The 26348-nt window shown below is 43.8% G+C and overlaps 1 protein-coding gene across 1 annotated transcript in view; it reads left to right on the top strand.

Moving 5' to 3' along the window:
- Positions 1-26348, top strand: part of gabrg3 (gamma-aminobutyric acid type A receptor subunit gamma3) — a 595554-nt gene that overhangs the window by 452064 nt on the left and 117142 nt on the right. The gene's annotated exons all lie outside the window — the stretch shown is intronic.

The raw sequence follows: 26348 nt of genomic DNA on the forward strand, positions 1-26348 counted from the left end.
AACTCTTGGATAGGCACATGGAAGATAGTACAATGAAGGGTATGTCAGGTCTTCTGATCTTCAAGTAGGATAAAAGGCTGGCACAACGTCGAGGGCTGAAGGGCCTGTACTGTGCTGTACTATTCTATGTTTTTTATCCTTCCTCCCTGCCACTTTCATATCCATTTTGCTACAGACCCTTTTATTGCAGGGGCACCAGCCTATCATAACGTGACAATTTCTTAAATGTTTTCTGGAAGTTCATACGCATCATGATTCCACCTTCTTATTGAAAGCCAAGCTACTTTGACAGTTTTTCTACAGTTAAGACATCCCAAAATAAGTATAGAAACGGATTATGATATTTTATATTGGTACCATACTCTCACATTCTACCCTCCAATACATGAGGTAATCCAAATCGTTGCTGCCCATGCCTTAATCTGCTCCAAATCCTATTTCCTTATCACCCGTGCTGATTTACATTGGGTCGCAGTCAATGCTGCTAAATTTTGAGTCCATATTTTCAAATCCCTACATAGGCCTCATGCCTCCCTCTATGAACTCCCCTCCAGACCGCAATCTCCTGAAATATCTGCATGCATCTAATTCTGGCTGCTTGAGAATCCGTGATTTTAAAAACACCACAATTCATGATAATATTGACAGCTACCAAACCCACAAGTGGTGGAATTCCCTCCCTACACCTGTCATTTTCCTGTTTGAAGATACTGATTTATACCTCTTCTTAGCCAAACTTTTCATCAACTGAACTGCAGTTGATGCCTCCCACTGCCAAACCGTTACCACCCGATGCCTGGAGGAGGAATGCCTCATATTCCACCTTGGGAACCTGCAACCATCTGGGATAAATGTGGATTTCAACAGCTTCCTCATTTCCCCTCCCCCCTACATTATCCCAGTCTCAAGCCTTCAACTTGGCACCGCCCTCTGGACCCGTCCGTCATTACCCCCTCTGACCTATCACCTTCTCCTTCAGCTTCATCCACCTATCGCTTTCTCAGCTACCTTCCCCCCAACCCCATCCCCTCCCATTTATCTCTCAACCCCAATTCCTGATGAAGGGCTTATGCCCGAAACATCGATTCTCCTGCTCCTCGGATGCTGCCTGACCTGCTGTGCTTTTCCAGTGCCACACTTTTGACTGTTTAGATTAGATTAGATTAGATTACAGTGTGGAAACAGGCCCTTCGGCCCAACAAGTCCACAGCGACCCGCCGAAGCGAAACCCACCCATACCCCTACATTTACCCTTACCTAACACTACAGGCAATTAGTATGGCCAATTCACCTGACCCTGCACATCTTTGGATGGTGGGAGGAAACCGGAGCACCCGGAGGAAACCCACGCAGACACGGGGAGAACGTGCAAACTCCACACAGTCAGTCGCCTGAGGCGGGAATTGAACCCGGGTCTCTGACGCTGTGAGGCAGCAGCGTGCCGCCGTGTTCTCTGGCTTCTACAGTCCTGACTTTCTCCTTTGTTGACCTCGTGCCATATTTTGTTTGAAGATGTCCTGTGAAGTATTGTGGGGCACTTTTTATTGTAAAGGTGCTATATCAATAGAGGTTGTTGTTGTTGCTGAAGAACATCTCCTGTAACCTGGAGCCAGCTGCTCTGTGACCTCCATGACACCGGTTTCTCCTCACCTCTTCACCATGTGCTTATTCCTGACTCTCTGAACCTTCTAAATACTGTACCTCCTGGAGGCCTTTGAGGGCAATGGCTGTGCAAACAGTGACTGGTGCAGTTGAGGTCAAAGCAGCCATCCTGATAAGCTCCAGCGCAGACCTCTTAAATGAAGAAGCCAGGTTAAAACAATATTGGAACGGTACTGTGTGAAATGCTGTGAAATGAACTCCAGTGCAAATCGTAGTACTTGCTATGTTGCTGCGTTGCTGCGCTCTCCATAATGAGCACAAAAGGGCAGCAAGACAATTAAATGAGAGAGGACGTAATGCATGCTGGGCCTATGCAAAGCCGTCAGGTTTTCCTTGACCTATGCCCTCAATCAACTCTGCCCCGACAGTTTGCAAGGTGCCTCCATATGTTAATTGTGTCTTCTCAGTTGACAGGTCTGGCCCTGGTCCATTTTGCCTGCTCATGGTTGGGAGAAGTCTTGCTGTTTAAAACTAAAAACCTAAAATTCCATTTCCACGCACGCTGGGAAGGCACACTGTGAAATTGCACACTCACAGCTTGTATATTTCCCAGTCATAGATGTTCGCAATTTTAAAAAAACAGAGTCTGTTACCCCAGTGTAGAGCACACAGACTACATCCTACCTTCAGTAATCTCTGGGCAAGCGTGCATTGACATTTTCTTTTTTAAGCATTGATTGATTTGGCCAGATAGCAAGCCAAGATCACAATCACATCACTCATACTTTGATACAGTGCGTCTACAAGGTGCAAGTGTTGTAATGTTAAAAATAATGCTCTGTCTTCCATCTGGTTCTGTAAACGATCCTGTGCCAACATTTCTAAGAGCAGGCAAGAACACCTCTGTGCCCAGGATAATACATTAGCCCCAAGAAACACCACCAAAAACAAATTATCTGATCATTTGAGCTGGAGGGAGAGGCTGAATAGGCTGGGGTTGTTTCACCTGCAGCGTTGGAGACTGAGGGGTGACCTTATAGAGGTTTAAAAAGTCATGATGGATATAGAAAGGACAAATAGACAAGGTATTTTCCTGGGGTGGGGGTGTCCAGAACTAAAGAGCATAGGTTTAAGATGAGGGAGAAAAATTTAAAAGGGACCTAAAGAGCAACTTCTTCACGCAGAGGGTGGTGCATGTGTGGAATGAGCTACCTGGGGAAGTGGTGGCGGCTGGTACAATTGCAGCATTTAAAAGGCATCTGGATGGGACATGAGTAGCAAGGGTTTAAGGGGATATGGGCCAAATGCTGGACTTGATTAGGTTCAGATATCTGGTCGGTGGGGTCGGTTTAGACCAAAGGATCTGTTTCCGTGCTGTACATCTCTATGATTCTATTTGTTTCATTGCTCTGAAAGACACTGCTATGTGCAAATTGGTCTCGAGGATTTCTGCTGTTTTCTCATTAATTTGTAGGATGTGGGTGTCAGCACCAGCATTAATTGTCGACATCTAGTTGTCCTTGAGAAGGTGATGGTCAGATGTCTTCTTGAATTGCTCCAGTCCATTCAGTGTAGGAACACCCACAGTGTTATTAGGGAGGGAATTCCAGGATTTTGACCCAGTGACACTGAAGGAATAGCGATATATTTCCAAGTCAGGATGGTGAATTGCTTGGAAGGGAACTTGGTGTTGCTATGTATCAATTGCCCTTGTCCTTCTAGAGATAGTGGTCATGGGTTTGGCAGGTGCTGTCTAAGTACCGTATATACTCGAGTAATAGCGGATATCATGTAAATGTCACCCCCCCACCCCCCCCCCCCATTTTTGGCCAAAAAATCAGCAAGTAAAAAGTCAACCCTACTTCTTCACCGATATCGGATCAACATTTATGAGTCAGTGTGCTGGTCATTGTGTTCCTTTTCAGGTTTCCAGTCTGTTGGTCATCCTGCTCTAATCTATTTAATCTATTTCTGTCCTAACTCTATCATGCTCTTGTTGGGCAAACAACTTACATAATGACTCTGGTATTCTATATTACACGATAGTACTCCAGCCAGCCAGCTGTTGCGCTTTGCTCCAGGTTTTCAGAATTATTGTAATTCATTATTTGTTTTTTTCTTTATTTCTTTACTGGGCTTCTGTTAATAATACAGTATAAATTTTAACAGGCATGAAGTTTAGCCGCTCAAAGATAATATCCGTGTAATAGTTGACCCCATAAATTTAACCTTAAAAGTAGTAAAAAAAATTTGACTATTACTCGAGTATGTACAGAAGCTTTGGTGAATTCCTGTAGTGCTTCTTGTCGATGGTGCACACTGCAACTACTGTCTGTGGTGGGAGGAATAGATACTGATAGTTGTGCTGCCTATCAACTGGGTTGCTTTATTCAGCATAGGGTCAATTTTTTTTCACATGTTGTTGGAGCTGCATCCATATAGGTAAATGAGGAATATTCCTTCACGACCCTGAAGGAGTTCCATGTCAGGCATCGGGAAGTCAGGAGATGAGCTATTCACTGCAGGATTCCTAGCCTCTGACCTGCTCCTGTAGCCAAAGGATTTATGTGGCTGATCCAGTCAGTTTCAGATCAATGGTAACACCCAGGATGTTGATAATGTCTCAATACAATGTCAAAGGGCTATGGTTAGATTGTCTGTTGTTGGATTATGGTAATTGCCTGTATTTGTGTGGCACAAATATTGCTTGCTACTTGTCAACCCAAATGTGAATATTGTCCAGATCTGGGGGAATTTGGACATGGAACTTTTTTCAGTATCAGAGGAGTCACAAATGCTGCTGAACGTTGTGCAATCATCAGCGAACATCCACACTTGTGACCTTATGATAGAGCAAAGGTCATTGATGAAGCAGCTGAAGATGGTTGGGCCTTGGACACCACTCTGAAGAATTCCTGCAGAGAGGTGCTGGAGCTAAGATGGCTGACCTCCAACAAACACAACCTTCTTCCAATGTTCCAGGTATGATTCGGAACACCAGAGAGTTTTCTCCTCACTCCTGTTGACTGTAGTTTTTTTTTTTGCTAGGGCTCCTTGATAACACACTTGGTTAAGTATGGCCATGATGTCAATGTCAGATTCACCTCAGGAATTCAGCTCTTTTATCCACATTTGGACCAAAGCTGTAAAGAGATCAGGAGCTGAGTGGCCCTGTGGAAACCAAAACTAGGCGTCACTGAGCAGGCTATTACTGAGCTGTTCTCAAACATACATGGCCTATGGATGGGGAGACAGTATTGATCAATCTCTGGCTTCGCTTGACGTGCAGCCTCAGTCACAAATATGGATATCCAGCTCAAGACTAACTCGCTGAGGCTCTTTTGTGTCTTCTGAAACTCTGACTTCTATCATCAAGGGTAGCAAATGCATGGGAGCACTCCCACCTGCAAATCCCCCTCCAAGCTACACATCAGCCTGAGCTGGAACTAAATTACCATTCTTTCACTGTTGCTAGTGAAAGTCCTTTCGAGCAGCATTGTGAGTGCGCTTAGACCACGAGGACCACAGCATTTCAAGAAGGTAGTTCATCTCCATTTTCTCCAGTGGAATTTAGCCATGCTCTTGTTGATTGGTAGAGGAGCCTCAAAGGGCTGAATGGCCTCCTCCTGTCTGGAGTGAGCTATAAACACTCCCATGAATGGATATATAGAAAAAAAACAACCTTGTCGTTGGAGAACATTCAAACTACACTCATCCATAGAGCAGTCTTCTCCAAGTGTCCTTGCCTCCTCTCCATTGCTGTTCTGCACCTGAAAGACCAGGTCTAATTAACCAGCCACTACCAAGCAACTGATGTCCCTGCCTCCCTGCCAGTCACAGCTCTCTGCGTTCTTGGAAATGGGAGTAAGCGTTTAATCTATTTCTGTCCTAACTCTATCATGCTCTTGTAGGGCAAACGATTGCATAATGACTCTGATGTTATATATTACACGATAGTACTCCAGTGTAGGGTGCACTGCTCTGGTGTCACCCGTCAGATGAAGCATTAAACTGAGGCTGTATCTGTCCTCTCAGGTGAATGTCAATGCCCTTTCCCCTATCCTTAATACAGCTGAATGAAGGTCACTAATCATAGAGTCATAGAAGAATCATAGAACCCCTATAGTGCAGAAATCAGCCCTTGGGCCCAACAAGTCCACACCGACCCTCCGGAGAGTAACCCACCCAGACCTATTTCCCTACCTTATATTTCCCCTGACTAATCCCTGAACACCATAGGCAATTTTCATGGCCAATTCATCTAACCTACACATCTTTACATTAATATCTCTTAAAACTGTGCACATGCTTGAACAAGAAATGTTGATGGGAATGGCTTCAACTTGAATGTTGTGGAATAATTGCTGGTGTTTACTATCCAGTCTCTTTCATGAGGTACTGAATCTTTGGCATTACCTATAAAATATAAGTTGTCACATCTACATGGACCTGCAAGCTCGCTATACTGGAAGAAAATGAGGATTGCAGATGCTGGAGATCAGAGTCAAGAGTGTGGTGCTGGAAAAGCACAGCAGGTCAGGCAGCATCTGAGGAGCAGGAGAATTGACGTTTCAGACAAATATCCTTCATCAGGAATGAAGCTTGTGAGCCGAGGGGGTGGAGAAATAAATAGGAGGGCTTGGAGCGAGGGGGAAGGTAGCTAAGAGTGCGATTGATGGAGAAAGGTGGGGGGTAATGGTGATAGGTCGGAGAGGAGGGTGGAGCGGTAGGTGGGCAGGAAGATGGACAAGTAGGACAGGTCATGAGGGCAATGCCAAGTTGGAAAGTTGGATCTGGGATAAGATGGGGAAAGGGAAAATGAGGAAACTGTTGAAATCCACATTGATCCCATGTGGTTGGAGGGTCCCAAGGCAGAAGATGAGGCATTCTTCTTCCAGGCATTGGGTGGTTAGGGTTTGGTGATGGAGGAGGCCCAGGACCTGCATGTCTTTAGCAGAGTGGGAGGGGGAGTTGATGTGTTTGGCCACGGGCCGGTGGGGGTGGTTGGTGCGGGTGTCCTGGAGACGTTCTCTGAAGCATTCTGGAAGTAGGCGTCCTGTCTCCCCAATGTAGAGGAGACCGAATTGGGAGCAACGGATACAGTAAATGACATGTGTGGAAGTGCAGGTAAAACTCTGAAGGATGTGGAAGGCTCCTTTGGGGCCTTGGACGGAGGTGAGAGGGGAGTTGTGGGCGCAGGTCTTGCAGTTTCTGGATTGGCAGGGGAAGGTGCCAGGAGGGGAGGGTGGATTGTTGGGTGGCGTGGACCTGACAACAGAGTTGCAGAGGGGATGGTCTTTACGGAAAGCGGATAGGGGTGGGGAGGGAAATATATCTCTGGTGGCGGGGTCCATTTGTAGGTGACTCAGTACACTGTATGAGCAGCTGCTCATGATTAAGGCTGCTGCCATCGGCCTCTCTAAGAAACTACAGTGTGGTCTGTGTGGTCTCATGTGTTCTAGAGGAAAACCAATTCCTGCTCTGTCTACAAGAGTCTCCTATAGTTAAGAAGATATGCAAAGGCACTTCGATTATCCAGCATTCGATTATATGAATTTTAGATTATCCAACAAAATACTCCCCATTTGGCACGATCTCAACATCTAAACTGTGTTATCCAGCATTCGATTATCTGAGCATTCGATTATCTGACAAAATGCTCCCCATTTGGGTGTGATTTGGATAATCGAGGTTCCTCTGTCGTTTATGGCCCGTTAGCAGCTAATTACAGGTTATGTTGCTATGGCGGACAGATACTTTGAGGAGGATCCGACATTTGGTCTCACACCTTTTGGGATACTAAGCTGTTTTGCTCACAAGTCCATGTCATGATTCGGAGATGCCGGTGTTGGACTGGGATGTACAAAGTTAAAATTCACACAACACCAGGTTATAGTCCAACAGGTTTAATTGGAAGCACACTAGCTTTCGGACAAGTCCATGTCACACCATCATACTGGGTGTCGTGTATAGCACCCCTGAGCATTAGCCATTTCAGCTGCACATACAACAGTCACCTCCATGGGAGAGAAAGGGAAAACTGAAACACAAAGCGAAACTGACAAAAGAAGGTTGGCAGAATCTGCAGGTCACTAAGAATTGGTTCTTGTCCAGCTTGTTTTGTTAATTTTAAGTGCTTGTGCTTATTTCTCATTGCTTTGCAAGGTCATAAATTGTGTCAAGAAATTTATAGGCTTCATAAAGAAATGGTCAATTCATGTGGTCATTTCTAATTACCCATTGAATTATTGAATACTACAGGAAAATTATGCAGAGAGATATTGCTGGTAGTTTCATGTCCTTAACCTTTCAAGGCCCCTGTTAAAAAATGTCTTTCATTTGCATTCAAAGCACACAATCATACCCATCAATTAATTCAGAGAAAGTTAGGAGTGAAATATTTCCGATGAGATATACTGAAAACAGCATTGCAGCTTTAACTGTTTCTAAAGAGACAATGTGGTTGCTTGGGAATAATTAAATCAGATTAACTTTGTAGTTAATACAAAGGACAAAATTGACAAAACACAGAAAATGTTGGCTTGATTTTGCGCAAGTAATATGAGTAAGACTGTGAGCATTCAACATCACTACTGCTGTGAAACTGACAGGAAATTCTGCTCTGTTTTGTTTCGGCCCAGAAAGGGAGCATTGAAAAGCAGAGAAGTTATTTTAAGCTTATATCAACCTTGTTTAGGTCATACTCAGGATACTGGTTAACTGTTTGGTCTTCATGTTATAAAAAAGATAAAGATACTTTGGAGATGCTGCAGAAATGATTCACCTGATTGTTGTATGAGTTGGGATCATATTCCTGTCAGGGAAAATATAGAGGAACACCTATAGGCAATGTTCAGTCAAATGCAGAAATCCAAAAGTTGCTGTCAGTGATTCCTCATTTGACAACAGGGTGCTCTTTTGATAGCAGTCAAGTAGAAATTACAGAACTGATGAATATTTATCCATTAAGGCCATTGGTACTGCTGCAAAAATTCCTTGCATCTTGTTGAATGAAGTGTAACCTGTCATTAATTGCATACTAAGTTCATAATTACTGCTGAACAATCTAACTGAACTTGATAAACTAACTCTAGGTGTGTGGAATGTTACATTTCTCCAAAATTGCAGTTTTAACGTTCTTTTAAAAGAAAGATTGTTTGTGATCATTTGAAAAGTCACAATCATTGATTTTGCCTCTTGTAAATCTTTTCGTAAAGGGAACATTTTAGAGCTGAATACTTGCCACTGTGGTGGCTGTAGTTGTACATCACGTTGATTGGCTGTGTATCCTGTTTGATGACATCACTGTTGTTGCATGCCTGGAGACCCCTTGACTTGACATCACATTCAGGCTCATGTCTAGAACGAGGAAATCCATAGCACAGAGATCCCTACATCATTGTGGGAAGCTTATTGTGAAATCAACTGGTAGTGTGCTCAATGACCACTGACCATAAAATCTAGATAATAAATATGCAGAATAAGTAACTGTCAAATTAATCTCAATATTAGACAGATATGAGCTTGTGTATTTTGGCAGCAGGAGTAAGTATGTTTGCATAATGAGAGTTTATACAGTGGTCATAATAACAGCCTGAATAAAATGGAGAAGCTAATGAACCTAACAGGACAAATATAAAACAGGCTTAAAATATTTTCAAAAATATTTAGGCTCAGAAGTATAGAATTGAAAAGCAGAGAATTAATGTTAAAATTGTATTGAATCCTGTTTGGTGTTCAACTGCTGTTCAACTTTTTGGTGGTTAAAAAGGAAACAAACTCATTGGAAGTACTCCAAAAAAGGATTCGCCAGAATGTTTTGAGAACTGAGAGGGTATGCTTGTCAGGGAAGGTGGCGGTTAGCTGAAGCTCCTTTCATTTAAAAAGAAAAGGCTGAAGGCTGACCTGATGAAGGTTTACCAACCATGAAGGTAATTGATAGGGTAGGTTTAAGGGAAACTTTCCATTTGTACCTCGTCTGAACTCAAAGGTAATGAATATACCGCTGTCACCAATCTCCATGCTACATTCTGGAACGTGATCCCCTCTTCCACCTACCATCCTACACCCCATCCAAAGGTCTAGTTTCCCCTCTTGTATCCAACTCTCTCCTGACCTCTTAAGTTCCCATCTTCCCCCGAACCCAATCTCCAATTTTCTTCCTTACACTCCACTCATCCACTGACTAACCTGTGATCCACTCTCTGGCCTCTGAGCATCTCTTACCCGAGATTCCGTTGCTCCCTCATGTCTCTGCTCTTCTCTGACTGCAACCTCCAATTTCCTTCCATATCCCCATATTCCTTAATCCAATGAAATTGATTAGCTTCAATATTAAAGATACTCATTGAGTGAGAATTCACAGCCCTCACAATTCCAAAGATTCCGTGGGTGAAGAAATAAATCCACGCATCAACCCTAAATGGGTGACCGTCTTATCCTGAAATTAATTTGTGTATCTCTGGTCAAGGGAACTAGTAACTTAGTATGTACCTTGATATTCACTCTATAAGCTTTAATAACATCTCTTCTCATTTTTCCAAACCGTAGAGAATGCAGGACCATCCTATTCCTTCTTTGATTTGATTTTATTTACTATCATCACATGCACCTAAGTACAGAGAAAAGTTTTGTTTTGTGTGCAGTACAGGGATATCATACTACACAGTATATTCAGGTAATAGAGCAAGGAATGCAATGTTACAGCTGCAGAGAAAGTGCTCAAAGAGTGATCAACATGAAATTTAAAATTTGAGAGGTCTATTCAGAAGTCCATTAATAGTGGGGAACAGGCTGTTCTTGAATCTGGTGGTACGTGTTCATAAGCCTTTGTATTTTCTCCCCAACAGAAGAGGTTGGAAGAGATTATAGCCGGGGTGGGAGGGTTTGTTGATTATGTTGGCTGCCTTCTCCTCATAGGGCAACCCTTCACTCCACGAAACAATTTTGTGATGTTTTGTTGCATCCCTTCTAAGGCAGGAAGGAAACAAACAGCTGCACCATACTTGAGGTGTGAGCTAACCGAAGTCCTATGTATTTGCAGCAAGACTTCTGTACTCTTGTGCTCCAACCTCCTTATAAATTAAGATTAACAAATCATTAACCCTCAACCCTACACATACGTGGACTTTAGGTTTGTGTGGTTTATCTACAAGGATAATGGGGATATAGCAGGAAAATGTACATGAGAAGTGACAGATCAGCCATGATCCTATTGATTGGCAGAAGAGACCTGAGGTGCCAAATGGCTTGCTCCTATTCCTACTTCCTGTGGCCTTATAGTCTGATAAGAATTTCCAACTGCATTGAAATATCAATATTTACTATTCTGTTTTGAAAATTTTCTGCTTTTTGACTGATGATACATCTTCCCCCACCTTGCCTGGTCACTGAAACAGTCTGGAAATGTGTTGCTGGAAAAGCGCAGCAGGTCAGGCAGCATCCAGGGAACAGGAGAATCGACGTTTCGGGCATAAGCCCTTCTTCAGGAATGAGGAAAACCACCTGGACACCCCGTGCTGGCCTCCTACCTGCCCTCGGCCTCTTCATAGCCAACTGCCGCCGCGATATTAACCGCCACCTGAACTCCCCCACCCTCTCACCCACTCCAACCTCTCACCCTCGGAACGCGCAGCCCTCCACTCACTCCGTTGCAACCCCAACCTCACTATCAAACCAGCAGACAAGGGAGGTGCGGTAGTAGTTTGGCGCACCGACCTCTACACCGCTGAGGCCAAACGCCAGCTCGCAGATACCTCCTCCTACTGCCCCCTTGACCATGACCCCACCCCCCACCACCAAACCATCATCTCCCAGACCGTCCATAACCTCATCACCTCGGGGGATCTCCCATCCACCGCCTCCAACCTCATAGTCCCACAACAGTGGGCGGCACGGTGGCACAGTGGTTAGCACTGCTGCCTCGCAGCGCCAGAGACCCGGGTTCAATTCCCGCCTCAGGCGACTGACTGCGTGGAGTTTGCACATTCTCCCCGTGTCTGTGTGGGTTTCCTCCGGGAGCTCCGGTTTCCTCCCACAGTCACAAAGATGTGCAGGTTAGGTGAATTGGCCATGTTAAATTGTCCGTAATGTTAGGTAAGGGGTAAATGTAGGGGTATGGGTGGTTTGCGCTTCGGCGGGTCGGTGTGGACTTGTTGGGCCGAAGGGCCTGTTTCCACACTGTAAAGTAATCTAATCTAATCTAATCTAATCAACCCCGCACCTCCCGCTTCTACCTCCTGCCCAAAATCCACAAACCTGACTGCCTCGGCCGACCCATTGTCTCCGCCTGCTCCTGCCCCACCGAACTCATCTCCGCATACCTTGACACCGTCCTGTCCCCCTTAGTCCAAGAACTCCCCACCTACGTTCGGGACACCACCCATGCCCTCCACCTGCTCCATGATTTTCGCTTCCCCGGTCCCCAACACCTTATTTTCACCATGGACATCCAGTCCCTGTACACCTCCATCCCCCATCACGAAGGACTCAAAGCCCTCCGCTTCTTTCTTTCCCGCCGTACCGACCAGTACCCTTCCACTGACACCCTCCTTCGACTGACTGAACTGGTCCTCACCCTGAACAACTTATCTTTCCAATCCTCCCACTTCCTCCAAACGAAAGGAGTAGCCATGGGCACCCGCATGGGCCCCAGCTATGCCTGCCTCTTCGTAGGATATGTGGAACAATCCATCTTCCGCAACTACACTGGCCCCACCCCCCCACCTTTTCCTCCGCTACATCGATGACTGTATCGGCGCCGCCTCGTGCTCCCACGAGGAGGTTGAACAGTTCATCCACTTCACCAACACCTTCCACCCCAACCTCAAATTCACCTGGACAGTCTCAGATTCCACCCTCCCCTTCCTCGACCTTTCTATTTCTATCTCAGGCGACAGAATCAACACGGACATCTACTACAAACCGACCGACTCCCACAGCTACCTGGACTACACCTCCTCCCATCCTGCCCCTTGTAAAAACGCCATCCCATTCTCCCAATTCCTTCGACTCCGCCGCATCTGCTCCCAGGACGACCAGTTCCAAAAACGCACAACCCAGATGGCCTCCTTCTTCAAGGACCGCAATTTCCCCCCCGACGTGGTCGACGATGCCCTCCACCACATCTCTTCCACTTCCCGCTCCTCCGCCCTTGAACCCCGCCCCTCCAACCGCCACCAGGACAGAACCCCACTGGTCCTCACCTACCACCCCACCAATCTCCATGTACAGCGCATCATCCGCCGTCATTTCCGCTACCTCCAAACAGACCCCACTACCAAGGATATATTTCCCTCCCCTCCCCTATCAGCATTCCGTAAAGACCACTCCCTCCGTGACTCCCTCGTCAGATCCAGACCCCCCACCAACCCAACCTCCACTCCCGGCACCTTCCCCTGCAACCGCAGGAGGTGCAAGACTTGCGCCCACACCTCCCCCCTCACCTCCCTCCAAGGCCCCAAAGGAAACTTCCATATCCGCCACAGATTCACCTGCACCTCCACACATATCATCTATTGCATCCTCTGCACCCGATGTGGTCTCCTCTATATTGGGGAGACAGGCCGGCTACTTGCGGAGCGTTTCAGAGAACACCTCTGGGACACCTGGACCAACCAACCCAACCACCCTGTAGCTCAACATTTCAATTCCCCCTCCCACTCCACCAAGGATATGCAGGTCTTTGGACTCCTCCATCGTCAGACCACAACAAAACGACGGTTGGAGGAAGAACGCCTCATCTTCCGCCTAGGAACTCTCCAACCATAAGGGATGAACTCGGATTTCACCAGTTTCCTCATTTCCCCTTCCCCCACCCTGTCTCAGTCAAATCCATCAAATTCAGCACCGCCTTCCTAACCTGCAATCTTCTTCCCGACCTCTCCGCCCCCACCCCAGTCTGACCTATCACCCTCACCTTGACCTCTTTCCACCTATCACATTTCCGACGCCCCTCCCCCAAGTCCCTCCTCCCTACCTTTTATCTTAGCCTGCTGGACAAACTTTCCTCATTCCTGAAGAAGGGCTTATGCCCGAAACGTCGATTCTCCTGTTCCCTGGATGCTGCCTGACCTGCTGCGCTTTTCCAGCAACACATTTCCAGCTCTGATCTCCAGCATCTGCAGTCCTCACTTTCTCCCCACTGAAACAGTCTCTCTATTTCATTGCAGCTCCTTTGCATCCTCATTGCAACTACATCCCTACCTGTCAATATTACTCCTGAGTTACTTTTCTGTGGCAATTGTATAAAGGATGCTATAATGTCTCAACAGGTATCTATCATTCATATGAAAACTGTCATGTGCGCTCATGTGAAACTCAGCTGCTGACATCACAGAAGAGGATTTAAAAAATTAATATCAAAATTCAGAATTAGTTTGGATAGATGGAGGAAGTGATGGAGATAAAGAACAGGGCAACCAAGTGCAATAAGGCTTGGTCAGGAAGTGTCAATATGGTTGATTTGAATATCTTGCTTTCAGGGTATTGCTACCTTGAAACCTGCCACAGTCGGTTCTTTTAAGGTTGTTCTTCTAATAAACACTCGAATTGGAAGGAATGCCATGTAGAATCATGGATTCCCTACAGTATGGAAGCAGGCCGTTCAGCCCGCCAAAGAGCATCTTACCCTGTCCCACCCTCCCTATCCTATCTCTGTAGCACTACATTTCCCATGGTAAATCCATGCATCTCTGGGCACTATGGACAATTTAGATTAGATTCCCTACAGTGTGGAAACAGGCTCTTCAGCCCAACCCAACCCTCCGAAGAGTAACCCACCCAGACCCATTTCCCTCTGACTAATGCACCTAACACTATGGGCAATTTAGCGTGGCCAATTCACCTAACCTGCACATCTTTGGATTGGGGGGGGGTGCCGGAGCACCCAGAGGAAACCCACGCAGACACAGGGAGAATGTGCAAACTTCACACAGACAGTCACCCAAGGCTGGAATCAAACTGGGACCCTGGTGCTGTGAGGCAGCAGTGCTAGCCACTAAGCCACCGTGCCGCCCTTAGCATGGGCCAATTCACCTAACCTGCACATTTTTGGATTGTGGGAGGAAACCGAAGCACCTGGAGGAAACCCACGCAGACAATGTCCAAACTCCACACGGACGTCGCCCGAGAGTGGAATTGAATCCAGGTCCCTGGCACTGTGAGGCAGCCACGCTAACCACTGAGCCACTCTGCCACCCTTTGTAGCAGGGTGAGTGAGAACATGTCCCAATATTCAACATACAGTCTCAGAAGTGGATAACAGGCTATTTCATGAACTGAGATTTCTTGTGCTATCCCCAAGCAATTGACAGTGGCATCATATCTTCTAAGAGCACAACAATACAGTCAGTGCTACTCTTCAGAGGTGTTTTGCTTCTATGTTGAAAATTCAATTATCAGGGATTTAAGTTGAGGTGTAAAGTCCGAGATATTGTCAATTTGCTATGCGGAACAACATAAATAACATAGATCTGTGAAAGTTTCCTCTGTAATTTCTGTGAAAATTATAAATTGGCTCTAAAATAGTGTGTCATGTTACTGAACAAGAAAATTCCTCCCTTAATGTGCCAACAATGTTGATGGATTAAAACAGCTGAACAACATCCCATTCCATGGCCACGTACAGCCCCAGTCTTTTTTTTTGCAATAAGATACAACGAAAACATTAAAATCTTTGACTAGAAGGCACGATAAAAGGATATCTTTGATTTCAAATCATTGCCATCTCTCAGAGTCTAATGTTATCTTTTTTTTGTCCAAAGTGTTATCCTGCCACATATTCTCTCTTTATTATCATTATCCTTTTGTTGATACAATATACTAGAATGGTTGGCAGTGGGGAGGAAGTGAGGCCACAATTATGATGAACTTCATGACATCATTATTTTGAAACTTGGATCCTGAGAATGGCTTAGTTTCCTATTTGAGTACGATGATGAATACCAGGAATTTGGAAATGTGTCTTCATACATTTAAATGAGGCAATTAAAATTCTTGAGGTAAATAGCTCATTGCAAGGGCAAAATGGAGAAGAAAAAAAATTGAGCTGTAGTGTAGCAACAATATGTCACATGACACAAGAAGACAGAGAATGAAACAGTTTCCCTTTTGAGAGAACCATCCAGAAAGTCAGTCAGTGTGCAGATTTCTTTCAGATAGCAGGAGTGCCGATTCATAATGTCCAGAACAGTCAGGGCAGAAGAAAGTAAGCCGTGAGTAGTTCACTGTCATTTAGGGAAAGTTCCAAACACAAAAGGTTGTGGAAAAGCAGTTTAAGAAACTCATGGTGAGGAATAAATGAGCTATGTCAGCAGTTTGTGTAAAGATCTCAGTAAGAGATATTCACTAAAGAAGATAGCATTAAATGTATATGTAAGTTTGCAAGAAAGAAATAAAATATGGCCCTGTCAACTGAAAAAGAAATCTGAAGTGGAAACAGATGACTCTCTGCTGAAGCTTGTGTCTCAGTGGTTAGCACTGCTGCCTCACAGCACCAGGGTCCCAGGTTCAATTCCAGCCTTCGGTGACTGTCTGTGTGGAGTTTGCACATTCACCCCATGTCTGTGTGGGTTTCCTCTGGTTCCCTCCCACAGTCCAAAGACGTGCAGGTCAGGTGAATTGGCCATGTTAAATTTCTCATCGTGTTGGGGGATTGGTTGGTGCGGGCTTGTTTCCAAACTGTAGGGAATCTAATGTTGAAACTAAAATAATTGAATCTTTATTTGTAATAAGGCCATTTCAGCTCATTCTTACATAGTGTAAAATAGGTTTTGTTCCTTTCCACAAACTTTGATATTCTTTTGTTGAAAATAAATAGGCAGCCTCTAGTGAACACATTCATTAACTGATCACTGCAGCAACCAAATTGCAAAAATAAAACTTATTGTTGATCAAGCTAGATTTTAGTTGAAAATGTGTTGCTGGAAAAGCGCAGCAGGTCAGGCAGCATCCAAGGAGCAGGAGAATCGATGTTTCGGGCATAAGCCCTTCTTCAGCCCTTCTCCTGAAGAAGGGCTCATGCCCGAAACGTCGATTCTCCTGCTCCTTGGATGCTGCCTGACCTGCTGCACTTTTCCAGCAACACATTTCCAGTTCTGATCTCCAGCATCTGCAGTCCTCACTTTCTCCTACAAGCTAGATTTTACTCAATAATCTGACTTATCCAGTATTACTATTAGCTGGGATCAGAACATAATTTTGTATTTAAGATATTGTGGGGCCATTGTAGCTCAGAGTAATGGACAAGCAGAACTTGCTTCAGGAGATCTGATGAGCAGAGCTTTTTTTTATGAACTGAAGTCTACGGACTGTGGGTGATATGATAAGGATAGTCTAGAGATTACTAGAACAGTTGGACTGGATGTGGGGAAACACAGTTCGAGGTTTTTGTGAGAGACAGGAGCTTGGGGTCGAAGTAGAGGCAACAGAGTTCACAGTGTTAGAGGTTTGAAGGTTGTAGCTCCTAAAGTAGAGTACATGGGATTGGCATTGCCTTTCAAATTTGAATAGGATAGTCTACAAGAATCTGCAAATGGGGACAGAGTTAGTGTTACTGTCTGCAGGTGATGGCTTCAGTCTTCACCCAGAAGAAGTTGCAGTTCATCCAAGCTGGATATCAGACAGTGTACCAGCATTGAGAGAGTAGAGGGAAGTGAAGGTGGGCAGAGCTGACACCATCACTACTGTATACATAATGTGAGAGTAGATGGCAGAGAGTGTGCCACATATATTTGCAAACGCAATGTGATTGGAAGCTCTCAGAAGATTCTAAAAGATTTGCTGTATGTACTCGAGTAGAGCTTGATCCATATAAAGTTGACTCCCATCTTTTAGGCAACAAGTTAAATTAAATTTTCGTATACCTCATGTACATGTCTTCTCCTAACAAATAGAAATCTGATCTCTTTGTACTTGGCATGACTCAGCGTTGTAGTCAAACTCACCCTCGTGCAAACATACAACATAAGCAATTAATCCATGATAGAATCGTTAATAAAGGTGACTGTTCAGTTTCTTATGTCTGTACATCTCGTTTGGTTTCATTTGCACTACTTTTGAGGCAAGGACAACCTCTGAACTGGCAGCTCTACCAAAGGTGTTACCAGTATAAAAGTCAACACCCTGCTTTCTGACAAAAGATTTATAAGTTAGATTTTTACACAAGGATAGAGCACAAACAGGTTCCAACTAAAACAGCTCTTTCAGAATCTTGAACTGTTTGGTTTTAAGGAAAGGAATTAATGTATGATCCAGTCTTGTGATTAATGAGAAAATATCACATCTGAAAAGCAGATTACAGTCAGTGAATCATTACCAGATTTGTCTGTGGCTGATGAAGATTGTGTTCCATTCTGCCCACATTGCTCACTGAACGTACACAGCACTTGCCTGTAGCCTTGATATTATTTTGTTTTGGCCCGTAATCTGGCAACCTCACTGCATTCTCAGTTATTGATGCTGACAGTGAATCATGCATTAATTCTGCCATTTGCTGTAACATTAAGTACTCCCCTGTGGATATAGAAAGACCCAACTGAAGTTGAGTAATAAAATCACGCAGATCCAGAAATGTCAGTCAGGCTTACAGTGACGAAGAATTTGCTTCAAGTACCACTTGCCTTTTTAAGACGTGTTCAAATGAAAATGTCCAAAGATATATTTAAGAGAATGTTGGGAGTCTTGGAGATTACAGCAAAAACGCAAGCACAATCTACAACTGATGTTCACTATCCAACACATATCCAAAAACTATCTTCCAAAATCATTGTTAAAGAAAAGGGGGAGTATACTTCAAATACTTGTGTGAATTGGGTGCTGTTGGATCAGCCGCCCATTGTGCATCTCTCTGAAGTATCATACTCTGTGTCATTGATGCTTCATGTGAAGTAAACAGAAATATTATTACACTGTTCAGGATAGAAGACACAAAAAGATTACCCAAGAACTGTCTTACAGTCTTGTAACATTTACTTATTAGTTTCAGCATATCCACTTGCACACTTCGACTATCACTGTGGTAAGGAGAAAGTGAGGACTGCAGATGCTGGAGATCAGAGCTGAAAATGTGTCACTGGAAAAGCGCAGCAGGTCAGGCAGCATCCAGGGAACAGGAGAATCGATGTTTCGGGCATAAGCCCTTCTTCAGGAGGGCTTATGCCTTTCCTGAAGAAGGACTTATGCCCAAAACGTTGATCCTTCTGTTCCCTGGATGCTGCCTGACCTGCTGCGCTTTTCCAGCAACACATTTTCAGAGCTTATCACTGTGGTAAGGTAACCTCACTATATATTTTATCTATACAATGACAAAGATTTGCTTCTAAAATAGAAAACAGAGGATTGTTTACAACTGCAAGCAACATGGAAAATGAGAGGGTTAGCAGTCAACTATCAACCAATATCCTTTGCTTAAAATGACTGAGGTAGTCTACAATTGCCAATGTTTAGACAAGTAACTATTGGCAAAATATTTAGCTCCCAGCAGCAACTAATACCTTGATGTTCGTAGAATCAGTTACTTTCCCTCTTGCCCACCGTCAACGCATGATGGTAGTACTTACCATATTATCTAAATAGTGAGAGGTTGCAGAGCTCTGAGATGCTGAGAGACCTAGGTGTCCTAGTAAATAAATCACAAAAGATTAGCTTGCAGGTATAGTTAGTAATTGGAAAGGTAATTGAACGTTATGTTTATGCAATGATAATTTAGTGTAAGGGTAGGGAGGTTGTGCATCAGTTATACAGTATTGTGATCCCACATCTGGAGTACTGTGTATAGTACAGTACTTACTGAAGGATGTTAACACATTGGTAACTGTTCAGAGAAGGCTTACTAGACAAATACCAGGAATGAGCAGATTGCCTTATGAGGACAAGCTAGACAGGCTGGTCCTGCATCCTCTGGGGTTTAGAAAAGTCAGAGGTGACTGAATTGAAACATATAAGAGGATTTGATCAGGTGGATGTTGAAAGGATGTTTGTCTTGTGGGAGAATCTAGCATGGGGGAATCATGTTTAAAAATAAAATGTTGCCTATTTAAAACAGAGGTGTGGAATTTTTGTTTTACTCTCAGAGTTACAAGTTTTGGAATAGCCTTCCTGAAAAGGAAATGAATGCAAAATGTTCAAATATTTTTAAGATGGAGGTAAATAGATGCTTGAAAATGAAGGGGATGAAAGGTCATTGGGGATGTGCAGGAATGTAGAATTGAGGATAAAGTCATATCATTCATGAACATATTGAATGGTGGAGCAGGCTTGAAGGGCTAAGTGGCCGACTCTTGTTTCTAGGTAATTTTTATACCATTTACTGGATGGACTGCAGCAACTCACCAAGGCTTCCTTGACAGCACCTTCTGAACCTAAGATCTGGAAGGACAGAAGCAGCAGATGTGTGGAAACACCACCACGTTCAAGTTTCCCTCCGAGTCACAAACAATATCACCTATATGGAACAATATCACTATGCTTTCACTGTCACTGGGTCAAAATCCTGGAACTCCATTACTAACAATACCAATGATGTATCTAACCCCCCTAAAATACAGCAGTGTGGCCTCATCACCATCTTCTCAAGGAAGTTAGGCCTAAGATATAAATGTGGGCCCAGCCAGGGACACTTACATTCTGTGAATAAATAAATACATACCTCTAAATTTGAATATAGACATAGTTAGTAGAATATTTTACCAATATTTCCCAGAACTCCACACTGGGTAAATGATACTTTTTGTTCTGATTTGTAAAGCTGAGTGAAGCATTTTTGACAACATACCGAGATTTTCTTTTACACTATACAACTGTTTCATGTGAGATAAGGCGTAAGATTACCAAGACAATGATCCAAATATTTCTGCTATGAGTTTGCCATCAAAAAGGCAGGTCCAAGTTCTGATCCAGGATGTGTAAAATAGAACGGGTGATTTCAATGTCAAATTAAATACCGAATGAAAAATAAAGAGGAAAGGCACATTGGGTAACGAGAGAGAAAACAGGAAAAGGAAATAGAGTTTTTACTTAAATTTAGCATTAAAAGCATCTCCAACAATGATGGAAAATGACTAAATGAGTTTCCATAAATTATTTGTTTTTGGTGTCAGATTACTTAGCAGCAATTAGCACTTAGTATGTTGTTAGAAGGATGCTTAGACTTGAAATAACTTAGAACATAGAACATAGAACAATACAGTCCAGAACAGGCCCTTCGGCCATCGATGTTGCGCCGACCTGTGAACTATTCTCAGCTTGTCCCCCTGCACTATCCCAAAATCATCCATGTGCTTAACTAAGGATTGTTTAAATCTCCCTAATGTGGCTGAGTTGACTACATTAGCAGGTAGAGCATTCCACACCCTTACCACTCTTAGCGTAAAGAACTTGCCTCTGACATCTGTCTTAAATCCATCACCCCTCAATTTGTAGTTATGCCCTCTCATACAAGCTGATGTCATCATCCTAGGAAAAAGATTATCACTGTCTACCCTATCTAATCCTCTGATCATCTTGCATGCCTCCATCAAATCCCCTCTTAGCTTTCCTCTTTCCAATGAGAACAGAACCAAGTCTCTCAGCCTTTCCTCAGAAGATCTTCCCTCCAACCAGGCAACATCCTGGTAAATCTCCTTTACACCTTTTCCAATGCTTCCACACCCTTTCTGTAACGGGGCGACCAGAACTGTACACAATATTCCAAGTGTGGCCGCGCCAGTGTTTTGTATAGTTTCAGCATGATATTGCGGTTCCGGAACTAAATCCCTCTACTAATGAAACCTAACACACCGTATGCCTTCTTAACAGCACTATCCACCTGGGTGGCAACTTTCAGGGATCTATGCACATGGACTCCAAGATCCCTCTGCACATCCACACTACCAAGAATCTTTCCACTGACCCAGTACTCTGCCTTCCTGTTATTCTTCCCAAAGTGCATCATCTCACATTGAGCTGCATTAAACTCCATTTGCCACCTCTCAGCCCAATTCTGCAGTTTATCCAAGACCCCCCTGCAACCTGTAACATTCTTCCAAACTGTCCACTACTCCACTTTAGTGTCATCTGCAAATTTACTAACCCGTCCACCTATGCCTGAGTCTAAGTCATTTATAAAAATGACAAACAGCAGTGGTCCCAAAACAGATCCTTGTAACACACCACTAGTAACTGGACTCCAGACTGAATATTTTCCATCAACCACCATTCGCTGCCTTCTTCCAGAAAGCCAGTTTCTAATCCAAACTGTTAAATCACCTTCAATTCAATGCCTCTGCATTTTCTCCAACAGCCAATCATGTGGAACCTTATGAAAGGGTTTACTGAAGTCCATGTACACCATGTCAACTGCCCTACCCTCATCTACATGCTTGGTCACCTTCTCAAAAAACTCAATGAGGTTTGTGAGACACGATCTGCCCTTGACGAAACCATGTTGACTATCTGAAATCAAGTTGTTGCTTGTTTTAGCTGTGATGAGTTTATTTATTTTCTACCCATGCAAGTATTGGAACTTTATGTCAATCAAATGTGTTTGAGCCAGAAGCTGAGCCTTCGCTTTTTGCAAAGCTAATGGTAGAACAATTACTCTCTGATAGCAACTTCTTGATTTCTTTGATTTATTGGGCATCAGCCTTGCCTGAAGCTGTTACGGCATTTTGCACTTAAATAACGACAAACATTGTTAACCTCACCATTATTTTGACATCAATATTTGACCAGCAGTAAACTGACTGATGCCATGGGGTACTGTGAATAGCTTTCAGATAGAAATGAAGTAATATTTGCACAGAAAATAATACAATGTCACAACATTGATTGTAAAATTGTTAAATGGAGATGATTCAAACAATTGTGTATATGGCAGGAGCATATCAGTGGTGGCTCCTTAATCAAAGGTGTCGACTAGTGATAATTGGGTACAACTAGCATAATTTAAAAAAATATAAGTTTGGCATTCAGTGACAGTACTAAATAGTTCCAGATCTCGAGCAACAAGACCTGTTGTTGAATAGGTTCCCTCAAACCTGCACTCCAGGACGGTAATCACCGCTAATGTGGCGTGGGGGCTCAGTGGTTATCACTGCTGCCTCGCAACATCAGGGTCCCAGGTTTGATCCCAGTTTTGGATGACTGACTGTGTGGAGTTTGCACATTCTCCCCATGTCTGCGTGGGTTTCCTCCGGGTGCTCTGGTTTCCTCCCACAGTCCAAAGATGTGCAGGTCAGGTGAATTGACCATGCTAAATTGCCCATAGTGTTAGGTACATTCATCAGAGGGAAATGGGTCTGGGTGGGTTACTTTTCGGAGGATCGGTGTGGACTTGTTGTGCTGAAGGGCCTGTTTCCATACTGTAGGGAATCTAATCTAATGTAGTACTGTGATAGGTCTATTTCCATTGCAGCGTCTTTGAGATTCTCAATCACTATTTCTAATTGTTCTTGACGGGCAAGAACTCTATCTTGCAGATGCAATCATCAAGTCTATTTCGACCTAGCAACATGAAGTAAGTAGTCAGTTTCAACTCTGCCTGATGTCCAAAATATAAATGTTAGGGAATCCAGAAATTAGACATGGTAAATTAAGAAAGAAAATGCAATACTCTGGGGTTATCTTGATGTATTGAACTGCCTTTGCATTCCCTTTAATTTCACTTTGTATTTCTAAACTTTATAGGATCATAAGGTGTAGGAGCAGAAATAAGCCAATCAGGCAATTGTGTCTGCTTTGCCATTCAATGAAGTTATGACTGATTTGATAATCCTCAACTCCACTTTCCTGTTTTTCCACATAACCTTCCATCGCCTTACTGATCAAAATGTCATACCACATGGAATATACTTAATGACCCAGCTTCCTGTAACAAAGATTCATTACTTTCTCAGAGAAGACATTGCTCTTCACCCATGTCTTAAATAGGTGACCCCTTACTCTGAGATTATGCCCTCAGACCCTAGACCCTTCCACAACGGTAAACAGCCATTCTGTCAAGTTCTCTCTGATATGTGTATCTTTCAATAAGGTGTCCTCTCATTCTTCTAAATTCCAATAAGTATAGACCCAACGTACTTAACTTCTCCTCATAAGAAAGTCCTTCGACATCAGGATCAAACTGGATGCACTTTTATCCATTTGCCTTCCTATTACCTCGTAAACTTGGTCTGACGTCACATACCAGGTTATAGTCCAACAGGTTTATTTGGAATTTCAGAGCGCTGCTCCTTCATGTGAAAGCGCTGAAAACTTATGATTTCAAATAAACCTGTAGGACTACAACCTGGCATCGTGTGACGTCTGACCTTGTCCAGAAGAAGGGCTTATGCCCGAAACGTCGATTCTCCTGTTCCTTGGATGCTGCCTGACCTGCTGCGCTTTTCCAGCAACACATTTTCAGCTTGTCCACTCTTGTCATCATTGCTGATGAAGGGTTCTGGCCTGAAACGTTGATTCTCCTGCTCCCTGGATGCTGCCTGACCTGCTGTGCTTTTCCAACAACACACTCTTGACTCTGATCTCCAGCATCTGCAGACCTCACTTTCGCCTTGTCCACCTCAGTCTAACACCATCACCTCCACATCTCTGGTAAACTTGGGTGCTACTTTTTTTTCGTGATTTATACACAAGGGCTCCTAAACCCCTCTCTGTAACTTTCTGCGTAAACAGGCAGTTCTCTGCCAAATGTAAAACTCAAGGAGAGATTATTAAGTGTAAAATGTTTAGCATTTCAGAGTTACAAAGCTATAATTTGTTTCTCTCTATCACTATGTGACTGTTACCTTTGGTCATATCACCACATCTCTTCTTTCCTGCCTGTGTATCATTTCCCACTCACATGTCTGTGACATTCCTTGAAAATGTATTAACATAATGTCACTTTCCAAGTGTAAATTGTTCTGTTGAGCATTACCAGCTGCAAATTACAATTCATTCTTCAATATTCCTTCACTGGACTCTTGGAAGCAGCAACAATCTCCTGAACAGGAAAGACATCTATCAGTTTCTTTGCCACTTCAAAATCTGAATTCCATGACTTTGACAGCAACAAGGTAAAAACAATGACTGCAGATGCTGGAAACCAGATTCTGGATCAATGGTGCTGGAAGAGCACAGCAGTTCAGGCAGCATCCGAGGAGCTTCATACTACAGTCATCCCATGAATAAAACAAACACATTAATCATATTTCGTTAATACAGAAGTGGATGTTAAATACTCAGAACCTTACAAGCAAACGGATTTTTAAAAAGCATGGAACAACTCTTGGCTGCCTCATTTCACATGTATTGTGGGCGGCACGGTGGCACAGTGGTTAGCACTGCTGCCTCACAGCGCCAGAGACCTGGGTTTGATTCCCGCCTCAGGCAACTGACTGTGTGGAGTTTGCACATTCTCCCTGTGTCTGCGTAGATTTCCTCCAGGTGCTCTAGTTTCCTCCCACAGTCCAAAAATGTGTAGGTTAGGTGAATTGGCCATGCTAAATTGCCCGTAGTGTTAGGTGCATTAGTCAGAGGGAAATAGGTGTGGGTGGTGGGTCGGTGTGGACTTGTTGGGCCTGTTAAGACGGACCCGCGGGGTCCCGTCTTTGCGTGTTCTTTCGGAAGGAGAGACTCACACTGGCAACTATGGTTAGACGCAGACAGCAGTTTATTCACAGAATCTTAACTGGTACAACGAATCTACAAGCATGTATTCGTTGGAGAAGGCGTTCTCCCTCCTCGTTCAAACTTGACACAATTATACTTCGCGCTGCCTGGAGTCCCCGGTCAGTTCGCCTTCCCCATTGGTCCATTCATCTGCGCGCGCTGGGGATCCGTCCTCCTATTGGCCGCAACGAAGTGCCTGTCCAGCTCCTGCTGTGCTTGACAATGGCTCAGCCATCCCCGGGAGCGGTTCCGATCCCGTATTCAATAGTTCATTGTTTCAAGGAATTACTATGCGTCTAACAGGCTAGCCATTTTCAATAGTTTCAGTTTAACTAAATTGACAATTACACTTATGAACTTTAGACTTAAATAGAGCCATTCACACTTAACAGTTACAGGTTCCGATAGAGCAATTCACACTTGTCTAACAGTTACAGATTCCGATCGGTTTCTTTATTAATCCCGAGTTTCGATGGGGCAATTGATACTGGCTGGTATTTACAGGCTCCAAGATTTAATTAACATTATGCATATCCCTTACAAGCTCCAGCCAGGTACTCATGCAGTCGCCAGCAGCAGCTCGCTTGGCTGTTGTTAACCATTTCAGGGCTGGAACTAGAAGTGTCTGTTGCAGAACTAGTGTCACCCTCCCTAGCCCTACATTAAATACCCCAGTGAAATCTCCCCAACAGGCCGAAGGGCCTGTTTCCACACTGTGAGTAATCTAATCTAAGTATTAAATAATGATCTGATTTGTGTCAATAAACATTTGCATATGTTGTAAATATAGTGTTTTTTTTCTTCAAAGTAATAGTTTTTTCATTACTTCCATGTTACTTGTGAAAATGAATAACTGGGTGACTAATTTTTTATTATTTAATTTCTGGGAACTTGTCAGCTCCTTGATTTTTTGACTTTGTTGACCTGATGCAAAGTTCAAGAAATGAGGGCACCTTTTGAGCTGGAGGCCTATTTACCATTAAAGTATTAGCAATTTAAATTGCGAATATTGTGGGCGGCACGGTGGCACAGTGGTTAGCACTGCTGCCTCACAGCGCCAGAGACCCGGGTTCAATTCCCGCCTCAGGCGACCGACTGCGTGGAGTTTGCACATTCTC

This window comes from Chiloscyllium plagiosum, unplaced genomic scaffold, assembly GCF_037043375.1.
Source record: "Chiloscyllium plagiosum isolate Xiang-an unplaced genomic scaffold, Cpla_swu_hap1 HiC_scaffold_6, whole genome shotgun sequence".
NCBI classification, from domain to species: Eukaryota; Metazoa; Chordata; class Chondrichthyes; order Orectolobiformes; family Hemiscylliidae; genus Chiloscyllium; species Chiloscyllium plagiosum.